Raw genomic sequence first — 9111 nt, 5'->3', positions numbered from 1 at the left:
AAATATAGTAAAATAGATGTGTATTTCTAATGAGAAGTTTAGAATATATATTTATGTTTTTAATTATTATATTAATATTTGTATACTTTTGTAATTGTATAATTCTATGTATATAAAATAATTAAATATACAATAATCATTAAATATGTTTAATACTTACACAGACACACACACACACACACACACACACACACACATATATATATATATATATATATATATATAAACAGTTCTTTCAGGTCCTGGAACCTGATTGGCTGATAAAAGTGCGCTATTAGAGTGATGCCCAAATTAGAATAATACTGTTTTTGTGTCACGGAATGTAGTTTTAAGAGCATGTTAGACGAGAATGTACTTATTTGGACTTCAAATATGCGGTTTGTTAATAAAGATAAAGTCTATTTGAAAATTAGCTTCGAGGTTTTCGGAGCTGTGAGCTCCAGGGCGTCAGCGGTCGTTCTGTGCTCATGAACCTGCGGAGAGAGCGCCTCACCTCGGCCAGATCTCCAGGAATCTGCCGCTGGCTCTGATGTCTCTGTAGTGGTTAAACGTGATATATTTCGTTTTGAGTAAATCTAATGGGCAGTCTTTGGTCTCATTAATCTATTATTTGTTCCAGAGCAAATAGTTTAGGCAAAATCTCATGTTTATGTAACTTCAAAGCTGTATATCAGAGCGCTGCCTTTGTACTTTTGACTGAATTGCCTAGCAACTTTTATGATGGCTGTTGTTGTTCATTAAATATTATTGTTCAATCAATAATATTTTATATAAATAATACTATTTAGTATTAGGAAACGGTGTGTGTGTGTGTGTGTGTGTGTGTGTATATATATATACATGTATATACTGTATAAATACAGCATAAGCAGTAATACGTTCCCCCCAGCATAAGCAAGTTAATTTTGGTATTAATATGTGCTTTGACAATGTCTGCATGTGGTTTTAGGACGGTTTAGACTCTATTTCCCCCTGACAAAGAAAAAATATTCTTAATAACAGGTGGAAACAGGCGTCTCCAGGGAGTTGCTATGCAGTTGCTAGGGTGATCTGATCACTATGCACACTAGCATTAGTCACTTTATAAACACAGTAAAGGCCGTCAAACACAGCAGGTGCGCAGCAGCAGATCCGTTCACCTCTGAATGACTCTGAATGAATCTTCTGCTCCGTCCTAAGAGTTTAAAAGTTGAATGTGGATGTTGTGCAACTCTGTGTGGATAATAAATCACACACATGACAGCTGATAAAAGTTGCTGCGCTGTAATTCACGCTGACAGCTGGACTCCTCCCGTTCATTCGTTCGTTCATTCGTTCTGTCACTCGGTCAGGAACGCGTTTGGCCATCAGCGCTTCTGTACGAGAGATTCTGCGCTGCAAGGCCGAACACGCCAACAACACGCAAACACAACACACACCAACCTGCCAGCTTCTGCTCGTGTGTGTGATGCAGAGTTTAAACACACACACACACACACACACACACACACACTGAAAGTACATCAGTCCCACCCAGAGTGATGACAGCTTTTACCTGAAGCAAGGTAACACGTTCACTAAAACATCCTGCAGAGAGGAAGAGAAGAGGCAAACAAAACACACAGCTGTGTTTTACACACACACACAGACTGATACACACACACACACACACACACACACACCAGGGTTATTATAGTCAAGTAAAACTTAAACTAAAATTAAAACCATAAAAAACTATTTTCATCACTTGAAATGAAATGCATTGTAACTGAAATAAACTACAAAAAATTATTTTTGAGCTATTTCTTACTTCCATTCAGTGTTGCTTGATGTACTAAAACAAGTACAAAAAATACTAAAAACTAAAACTAAAATAAAAATGGAAAATATAACAATAAAAATAGATTCAAAATATTAAAAACTATAATAGTAATTTTTGTATTCATAATATTATAATATTATATAATAATTATTACAAAATAATTCTTACATGTTATTATTATTAGGTTTGTATTGTTTTATTTATAATAAAACCTAAAAGTAAAACCATAAAAAATGTTACTTTATTATAAACTTATTATTATTATTATTATTATTATTATTATTATTATTATTAATAATAATGAAAACATTATTATAAACTTAATAATAATAACAATAATTCAGGTGTTTATCAATCTAAAGGTGTTAAACCCTCCAGACAATCAGCACCTCATCAACACAACAGTACTAAACTCTACTTAGATTAAAGTAAACAAGCAAAATTTCTGGCAAACATGTTACAAATCTGCATAACTGCGTAACGAGTCCGAACACAAATACATTTCTCAATTCTTTCTTAATTCATATGTTCCTGGAACATTAATTCATTATTGTGAATGATTCAGTTCAGTTCAGAAGCATTATTCTAACAAGAAAAACCTTTCAGCAAAATTAAATCTTTTCACCTAACGTAATTTTCCTGAAAGAGACGGACTGTAGATCTGCTGAAGGTTTACAGACAAGAGCTAAAATCCCACAAAACTCCACATCATTAAAACTCAGGGAAGATTAAAGAAGACACGCAATAATATTTCTGGCAAACTCTGTGACATCGGGTCAAAAGCAGAGCCAAATAATCATGAGAGTGGAGGATCAGATGGACGAGAGCTGATGTGAGGAACGAGAAATGTCCTACAATCATCTGATTCAGAGCCAAAGCAGAACAGATGAGTTCCACAATCAGATTACTTCTTAAACTAACTAGTAAAGCATTACTTTTTAATTTACAAGGAAATATCTGAGTTACTTTTTCAAATAAGTAACACCAGTTACTTGTTTCCCTCTCGAGGGAACTTCGAACTGCGTCCTCTATGGGGCGCTATGGGGAACGTCTCGGCGTGACCCATGTCTGAAGCATACATTCAAAAACTCCCAATACGTTGGCCGACTACAGCCTATGACGTCACTACCGGTGCGACCACAGTAAAAAGGGGCGCCGGGAGAATACGTCATCCTCTTCTTCGTCTTCAAGTGACTGTTTTGTTTGAAGCGTGCATTCCGGTGGTAAGAACGATTTTTCTTCCATTGTCATGGCAAGCACTATATAGAAGAGACACTAACTAGCTATCTCTCTGTGGGTGAGACATTCTCTCTCAAGGCTCCCTCCTTGCCATCTAAGCCCCTTTAGGTTACATCTTGCTTAAATGGCATGGCATACGCAGCAGCAGGTCAGGCTGTCGCTTCGTTGCACACGATGGCGGTGTTTCAGGCGTACCAGGCTGATCTGCTGAAAGACCTGGATAAGGGTCAGGGTCCTTCCCCTGATGAGGTAGCTGAGCTGCGTCGCACCACAGATCTTGCTCTCTGTGCCACTAAGCAGGCCGCCACTGCTATGGGCAGATCTGTGGCAGCCATGGTGGTAACGGAGAGACATCTGTGAGTGAACCTGGCAGATATCGGGAAGAAAGAGAAGGGCTTTCTCCTTGATGCTCTGGTTTCGCCTTCCGAGCTTTACGGTACCTCCGTCGAGAACAATGCAGGGGTCCTGGCCCGTCCCGGTCTGAGGATCAGAGACGGGCACAGAAGGCTAGTGTCGTGACTCGTTCCCCTCCTCCACCTGCGGGTGGGGCTAGGAGGAAGTACGACTCAAAGGGAGGTAGGCAAGACCTGAGGGAGGTGATCCAGACGAAGCGTTCTCAACGCTCTCGTCCGGACCAGAGTAAGACCTGAAACATCTACTCACCTCCCTCAGGGGGTTTAACATCTGCCCTTATCTTCCCCTTCCTAATTCCGCTGTAGCCACCATCAACTCCACCTGACCGAGGTTAGGTGGGAACCTCCTGTGCTTGCAATTGCAGTCTCTTATGCTGAACCTATGATGTTTTGGGTAGGTTCTGTCTATGCATAGAAACTACCTTACTGATGGTCCGGACCTGAGGCTTCTTCGGACTTTGCCTCCTGAACTGAACTTATGCGCGGGAACCAATGGTAGGTGAGTACTATCCATTTTAAAAATCTGTTCGCTGGTGGTTGTGTGATTCCTTCTGCTAGCCTTCTTTGCAGTGTTTCCGGGACCTGTCTGTTGTGTCTCTGACCTTGTTTAGGGTAGCTCTGCTGGACTCAGTACCCTGCTATCGACTCATTACGGTGATGGCCTCTCTCGTCAATACTGGATCCAGACTGGATGATAGCCCTGTTCTCGGCTTCATGCCTCCTGGATCATGTGACCAAGTCATTTGGCTTCTGTGGGGGCCTTCTTGGTCCTCAGGTCCCCAGTACAACACTGCAATCCCAGGACCTGCGGGTCCTTCCTTCTGGTTAGCTCTCCGTTTATGCTTTGCGAGATGTTTGCCTGAAGAGGCTGCCCCGACTGGGACGCCCTACCCATGTCTCGCCCAGAGGGGCTTCCTGTTTCAGGATATCCACTCTATCATCATGCATCTTTCTGGGTGGAGCTCCTCTCGTGAGGCGTTGAGCGGCTTTATTCCCTAAACTCCACTCTGCAGTCGGCTAGTTGCATCACACTGCCCTTATGGTGAACCAGTGAGTCACCGCTCCATGGAGTGGGCTTGAGTACACTGCTTTCCCTGAGGTATGAGTGAGGGGTGTTTCTGCGGAAACCCTTCCCGAGTGCTCCGGCTGTGAGGAGCAACAGTTCTCCATGCATGATCTGGGCCCATTGTTTCCAGGCTCTGCGGGATTGGTTTGAACAGGGCCCATGCGCTCTATAGGGGTAGAGAGCACAGGGCTGGATTGGGTTGACAATAGCGTTCTAGGCACCTTCCTCTGCCTCCCTGATATGCTATGCGTTTATGGTTAAGCTTGCAGTACGCTTATACTTCAGGATTTTCTATGTGCACGCTGTAGGTCGAGCATCTGTCTTCCCCTCTCAGCTGAGAGCTGGGTGCTATGCTCCTTCTGCTAAGTAACTTACTGCTAGCCGGACCAGGCTTGTGACCATGATGGAGTTGGTGACTCCTCATATGACGGATTGTTCTATGGTGTGCGCCATTTCCATCTATGTGCACTCAGTGTATGCTATGGACTGCCGTCAGAGTGCCACGGTCACATGGGGTCTCTAGGCCTGTCTAGTAACAGCCTCTATGACCCCTTAGTAACGGTATCCCTAAAATCCATGTTATGGTAAGTGCGCACGCTAAATCTCTGTGCACTTTCTAAAATCCACGCTGTGGTAAGAACACACATCAAGCATTCTGTGTTCTTTCTAAAAATCCTGTAGGTAGGGGTTACGTGCTGTGGCTTCGTCCCCTTTCTTTGAGTCGGTCAGGCCCTGGTTTCACCTTAGGCACCACTCTACCTATATATCCCCAGTGATACTGTCTGGGTAATGTCCTCATAAGTCACCTTCTCCTTGTAATACCTGTCATACCAATGTCATTATACAAATTTGTGTCCTCATATGTCACAAAAACGCGCACACACACACACACACACACAGTAATAAGTTAGTGCTGACGGACGTGTTTAGCAAACAGCGGAGCGATCGAGCTCTTGACAGGTGTGTGTCAGAACGACAGGACACTGATGACAGATTCACTTAGAGTCTGATCATCTGCAGGGGTCAAAGGTCACTGAGGAGGAAGTGACCTTACACCAGAGGTCGCGTAACCAAAATGTTCTGTCATTGACAGAATTTTTTTTAGCAGTGATGGAAAAATCTGAAGGCCGTCCGTCACTTTGACAGATTACACGGAGTGTGATCTATTGTAATTTATAACTGTAATTCCCACCCTGTCCAGTTGGTGGCGAGTGCGCTCCAGTGTGGCAGCAGAGCACAGGATCATCAGCTCCAGAACAAAAATAAAACTGTCACCAGTCTTTTGCTATGTGTTTGATTACGCACAGGCGAGTATCCACTAGTAAAGCCAAAGAGATGATCAGTTCAGTGCGCTGCCGCTTCGCTTGATCTGAGGTGTCTACAGCGATCTATCACGCCACATTAAAGAGCACCAAAACAGTATTTATTGCTTGAATTTCCTAATATAATGGAGAGAATTTGAAATATGAGACTTTGTTTCATACCAAAAGTAACAACGCACAAAGCTTTATTGGATGGGTGGCGCACTATATACGATTCATTCATGAACTGAAAACAGCATCGATTAGGATTTAAGAATCGATATTGGTTCATAAAAATGAGAATCTATTAAAATCGAGTTTAAATAGATGTTTTTTTTTTCTACCCAGCCCAGCATATTTTGTTGTTTTTAGTGGCCTCTGCTGTCACTGCGGGGTGTTGAACATGAAAAGTGACGCAGTCTCTGTTCATCTGTTCTCATCATAAATAAATAAATGCATAAGCCTATATGCTCATCCTGTAGGTTCATTATTAAAAATTCAAATGTGAACAAAAATAAAAGCAATAAAATGTGTTATTATAATTGAAATATGAAAATTAAAATGACAGATAATATTAGATTATGATGGAATTTTTACGACCCTGTCCGTCAGAATGACAGAGAATGTTAAAGTCTAACGCAACCTCTGCCTCACACACAGACACAGACACAGACACACACACACACACACACACACATATACATAAGAAATCAATACTTTTATTCATCAAGACTGCATTAAATCGATCAAAAGTGGCACTAAAAACATTTATAATGTTACAAAATATTTATATTTCAAATGAATGCTGTTCTTTTGAACTTTCTATTCATCTGTGAATCCTGTAAATATAAAAATGTATCACGGTTTCCACAAAAATATTGCGCAGCACAACTGTTTTCAACATTGATGATAATCAGAAATGTTTCTTGAGCAGCAAACCAGCATATTAGAATGATTTCTGAAGATCATGTGACACTGAAGACTGGAGTAATGATGCTGAAAATACAGCTGCGCATCACAGAAATACATTACAGTTTAACAGATATTCACACAGAAAACAGCTGTTTTACATTACAATAATATTTACAAATTTTTACAGCATTTTTGATCAAATAAATGCAGCCTTGTTGAGCAGAAGAGATGTCTTTCAAAAATACTGAAAAATATTTCCGTATATATTTATTTATACTGTATTTCAGTATAATATTTAAACTTTTGAACAGTGGAAAAATCAGGACAGAAACCACACACACACACACACACAGAGATCCCCGTGAGCGTTCAGTTTGGTTTGGGTCTAATGAGCGGCAGTGAGCTGGAAATGAAGGCACATTCTGGAAGCGCAGCTGAAATAACCTGCGTCCACCAGTGGCTTCAGCCGGACAATACAGTCCAGTTACAGATCACAGCCACACGTCTGAACACACTCACTCATCAACCACAGGTGAAATACACGCTTAACCAGCATGTCATGCCATTCTAGAGGTTTTATCAGTGTCTGAGGCCCTTCATTCAGTGATTCTCAGTCATTTTGACCATAATAATATTCAAAATATACCCCCTTTTTAATTTACAGAAATTCTAAGTGTCTGTAGATTAAAATAAGTAACTGAAATAATTATAATGAAAATGAAAATGAAAAAAGTTTGGGGGTGAATTAAATTCAGAAATATCTTGATTTTTAGTTGTTTCAGCTTATTTTATAGCTTATTTTGTCTAATTTTAAAGCGTTTTAAGTCATCTTTAGGCCTTTCCATTGAGAACCACTGTCTTAAAGTGTAAGAATCCTCTCATATTTGTTCTGTTTTCTGCTAGGATTTCTGACAGGAACCGATCCAAGGGAATCCTAGCGGGAATATTACAATAGTCCAGTGCGACGAAAACCAAAATCTAGATCGTTCCTTCTGTGGAATAGATCTAGATCTTTCGTAAGCGAATGTATCTTGATTTGATCTTGATCTGTGTAAATCTTTTACCTAATTTGGTGTTCGCTGTCAAAAATGACCAGCATACAAAAAACTGCTTGTAAATCTCTTATTATGCGATATAATCACCAAATCTTGGATTTAATCTTATTGTCTACTTGCTTTATTTCAATTTGCAGATTTTTTATTTCCTTTTAGAACTGATTGATGGTAGGCCTCGGTTTTTGAGTGAAAAAAGCATTATTTGTGAATAATTTTGGTAACATTCAAGCAATTTTTGACTGGAAACACCACAAGTGTAACAAGGTGGGGGAAAAAATCCCACAAAAGCACAAAAATGATCAACATTTTTTTGTTAAGTTGTTATACCCGGTGATAATGTTAACTAGCATTTACAGGAAAAGAAAATCCACAAGCAGATTGTTTGGATATTTGTATTGGAAACAAGCATGTCTGCAGTGCAGGGAATCTCCAGCAGTGATTCAGCACGAGCTGCTTGGTTTTATACGGTTAGGGTTTAACTCGGCCTGTGCTGACAGGAGCTCCAGAGACCAGCCTTTAATTATAACAGGAAGCAGAACGACTCTCAGGTGAGAGAACAGAGAGAAACACAACAGAAGGGGCTTTCCTCTGTCTGTGTGTGTGTGTGTGTGTGTGAATAGCAGCATGGCTCACAGCTGTGGCTCTCACTCACTGTCGCGCACACACACACACACACACACACACACACACACACACACACACACAATGAGTGTGTGGTCACCTCTTTTATAGGATTACACCCTTTCTTTCTTCTTTCCTAGTATCAGTGCTAAAGATCAAAGAGTTTAATAACACACACTCTCTCTCTCTCTCAGACTCAGACTCAGACACACACACACACACACACACACAAGCTCTTTCAAATATACAGACGTTTTACATTTACACTGATATATTGAGCAGATGCTTTTATCGAAATGGCCTGTAAAATGCAAAACACACACGTCTGATGGACCACAATAGTGAATACAAGAAATAAAAGAATTAAGAGTTCAGAAAGTAATAAGATCACTGGACGTTTGTGTTTACAGCGTGTTCAACACGGAGAAATGACTTGATGAATGTGATTATAAAAGGTCAAACGCTCTCTGCACATCTGACGATCTGTTTTCTCCGGCTCTGGATCTCAGACGTTCTCTGGCTGTATCACAGCATGGATTCAATTCAGCAGAGGATTCTGGGAGAACGGCACAGCTGGCAGAAATATGCTGCTTTCTTTAGTCACACATGCCAGAGCAGCGATTCCCAGCCGCAGATGGCATCACACACACACACACACACTCATATATACACACACACACACACACACACATTCTCACACACA

Source organism: Sinocyclocheilus anshuiensis, unplaced genomic scaffold (assembly GCF_001515605.1).
Source record: "Sinocyclocheilus anshuiensis isolate Anshui unplaced genomic scaffold, SAMN03320099.WGS_v1.1 scaffold1865, whole genome shotgun sequence".
Classification (NCBI taxonomy): domain Eukaryota; kingdom Metazoa; phylum Chordata; class Actinopteri; order Cypriniformes; family Cyprinidae; genus Sinocyclocheilus; species Sinocyclocheilus anshuiensis.
Note: the sequence above shows the minus strand (reverse complement) of the source record.